The sequence below is a fragment of the Pyxicephalus adspersus genome, chromosome 1, assembly GCF_032062135.1.
Source record: "Pyxicephalus adspersus chromosome 1, UCB_Pads_2.0, whole genome shotgun sequence".
NCBI lineage: Eukaryota > Metazoa > Chordata > Amphibia > Anura > Pyxicephalidae > Pyxicephalus > Pyxicephalus adspersus.
In genome coordinates this window covers 8631394-8635164 of record NC_092858.1, presented here as the reverse complement: position 1 = coordinate 8635164, position 3771 = coordinate 8631394, and positions in this window count along the sequence as shown.

Below are 3771 nucleotides of genomic sequence, written 5' to 3'. Positions count from 1 at the left end.
GTGCTCCAAAGCACCTCAACTCCCTGCACCCTTTCTATTCTGTCAATAGGGGCCCTGGAGAAGCTGGGGGCCGTGCATGATTGCTTAGTTACTTGACCCTGACTTCTTCTCCTTTAACTGTCCAGTCACAAGCTGGGGGCGGGTCTAGAATAACTTGTTTTAAGCTATGCTGATTTTCAGATTGAGGACATCTAGTGGCAAAAAAAGGTATTGCTTGGGGAAATCTCTGGATTGAACATGAATATTGCATTTTTATTATTACACTTTTTTTTTTATAGCACCAGGATATTACACAGCACTGTACAAAGTCCATAGTCTCCATGTCACTAACTGTCCCTCAAAGGAGCTCACAATCTAACATCCCTACTATAGTCATATGTCATTAATAAAGTCTAAGGTCAATTTAGGGGGAAGACAATTAACCTAACTGCATGTTTTTGGGATGTGGGAGAAAACCGGAGTACCCAGAGGAAACCCACGCAGACACGGGAAAAAGCTGCAAACTCCATGCAGATAGTGTCCTGGCTGGGAATCGAACCTAGGACCTGCAAGGCCAGAGTGCTAACCCCTGAGTGACCGTGCCGCCCATTGTGTTTTTTCCTGTTGTAGATTTTGCCTAGTGTCACCTGTACAGGAAGTAAGGGAAAATCTCTTTCATGGAGCCCCAAAATTCACCCCCAGGAATCTATCACAAAGCTCCTATTTAATGTACAGCGCTGTGTAATATGTTGGCGCTATATAAATCCTGTTTAATATTATTAATATTAATAATAATAATAATAATAATAATAACAATAATAAAAGCTCACAATATCTGCTTGTCAACACTAAAAAATGTGAATCATTTTCATTTTGTTTATTTGTCTTTAAACCTGGCCGGGATCCAGGAGGAGAAGAAAGGAGGGACGTTATTCACCGCAGTTTTTGCACAATAAATCTCATTCTTATCATTATTTTTTTTTAAATTTCTCTTTTATAACGACCGGCCTTTACAGAGCACTTTGGTTTCAGGATTGGAAAGTTTCAGTCTTTTTCATTGCCTTAAAAGGGAATTCCTGCTTGTGTACACATTCATACAACGTACACTTACCCCCTCCATTTTCTAAATTAACCCCTCTCCAACAACAAGTCTCCCCTCTTTCCCCCACCTCAAGAATGCAGCCCCATAGACATCCATAGGACCCATTTACCTCCAATAGGAAGAAGCTTATAGCTGTCTATAAGGCTGTGCTGTACAATTGTGGGATTCTGGCCCCCTTAATGAACTGTGGAGGAGGGGTGATGCTAGGTTACTCTGGGGCGGGGCTAATTTCGTGTTGTATAGGAATGCTTCTATCCAATAAAATTTAGCTAAACCTAAAAAATGTAATATGTTGCAGATTATAGGTCCTTAGATGCAGTAGGTTTATTTTTTGGGTTTCTCTTTTTTTTTTTTTTTAGTTTTCCTTCAAGTAAAACACTTCCTGTGATTGACAACACCCCTGCACTGTGTCAATGAAAGGAGCCATAGTTGTCACACAGGCCGGAGTACCATTCCAAAGAAAATCTTTTACTGTAGTTTCATGAGTACCATTCGATGCAATATCTGACCAACATTTTCTGTACTTGGAGAAAATAATTTGAAAAAGGTAAAACAAATGCTAAGGATTGGTAAACTGTACTAGAGGACATTCTTGGGTTTAGTTATTACATTTTACAAGTCATTTGTCCTGGACTAGTTGAATTATAACAAATGTGGATATTATAGAGTAGTCACTAGGGGGAGCTCTCATTGGCTCAGTGCAATGTATCAGCCACAGGGTGAACAGTTTTACATTTGATCTCCCTTACCCCAATACACTAATCTAACCCCCCTGTCCTCTCCACAGTCCTTTTCTTACTGAAAGGAAGGCTTGAGGTCTGCCATTGTTAACATTCCCTTATCGTAAGTCTTCTCTTGTGCCCGCCCCTGAGGAGCCCAGCTGCATTGACTTCTATAGGCTCCCAAATAAGGTAGATAAGTCCCATAAAAGTAATTGGATGGTATTTTGCAAGCATGAAGAGCAGAGAAGGTTCTTGTAGAAGGTAATAAGTGCACCTATTCATTAACAAGGAATTCTGCTTGTATCATTTTGTTATTTTCAAATAACCCTTCTTCCACCATTTTAATAAAGATAAGAGAATAAGTGCAGCACCACAAAGCCAAAGACAGGGGAGGCTATGGAGCAGATATGACCACCCCCATGTACATATATGATTATTAGCTGGACATTTGGGATTTTGAGAAGCCAATTACTTTCATATGGCTATAAAAAAAAAAGAATAGTGTGCTGTATTGAGGTTACAGGGAAGTAATTAGCAGTAATCCATTACCTGCTATTAAAGACCTGTCATTAAAAATTTCACACTTTCACACATTAATTCACGACTTACGTTGGGATTACTAAATCACATCATTAAAAAAGTCCCTTCTTATTACATGACAAAAAAAGAGCTCTCTAATCTCTGTGTATCAGGGGATTTGTGGGTTTTCAGGTTATTAGAGACTATCGACCTATTTTTGTCAAGCAGACATGGCTTGTCTTGGCAAAAATATTTAAAGTCCAGTCAGTTATATGTTAAATAAGTGATTTTCAAAATTTGTAAATCTACTTTTGTTAATATATGATCCTGTTGTCAAGGTAAATAGTGGTCAGCATTTCCATTGGCTGATGGTTGTTAGGGGCGGGGCTGCTTGTTGTTTAAGTGCACAGCAGGCAGACCTGTGCTTGAAGGGCCCATTTTTTTTACCTTGCTAAACAAGTAAAATAAAATAACTTACCCTAAACACAGCCCAACCCTCCTCCATCCCACAAACGCCCTGGGCAAAAAAAAAAAACAGCACCCCCTAGGGGCAAATTCCATAAATTCTCCCCCATGTGTCTACAGTTTTTGAATGTTATCCACAGCTCCTTTCACATCTGTTGTTTCTGTTTTTGTGGCCGCGCCCGGTCAGTGCAGAGATTTCGGAGCCCGCTGTGAGACGATTTCTAAGTAAAATCTGTTTATCTGACATTCACACCAAGAGAAGCCAAATGGACGGCCATTTCCTCCGGCGCTGCAACAAAAGAAACTCTGGATGTTTTCTTTTGTTTTTCAGCCGTAGCCATGAAATTTCCTGTTTTTCGAATTGCTTTCATTCCTCGTAGGCTGAGGAGGAAAATTCCACGGCAAGGAAATGGAAGGGGAGATGGTATCTACCTATTGTTAATTAAAGGGGGGGGCTTGGCATGACAGGGGCCCATGGGTATGATAGGCCTAGGTTACCCTTAAAAGGTGGAGCGGCCATGTTAGTGCTGTGATGTTTGTTTTTTTGATGGTGAATCAGCTATCACAATCTCTTCCACAGCCAGCAGTCAATTTAAACTTCTTAAAGCGAGTTTAGTGTATAATAGGAATGTTTTTTTTTTTGCTATCCTAAAATGTCACTTTGTATATTTTATTATTATTATTTACAATATAAATATTATATACAATAATATAATAATATTTTTATTGTATTATAAGTTCTTATTACCGTATATCTGGGAGGGTGAAGTATAGGAAGAGTAGTTGCTGAGTCGCTGCTGGGAGGGGGAGCAGAGAGCTGAGCTGCTGAGTCACTGCTAGGAGAAGAAGAGGACAGTGCTGAGCTGCTGATTTTTTGCTGGAAGGGGAAGCAGAGGGAGCTGAGCTGCAGAGTCAATGCTGGGATAGGGGAGCAGAGGGAGCTGAGCTCCTGAGACATTGTTGTAAGGGGCAGCACAGGGATCT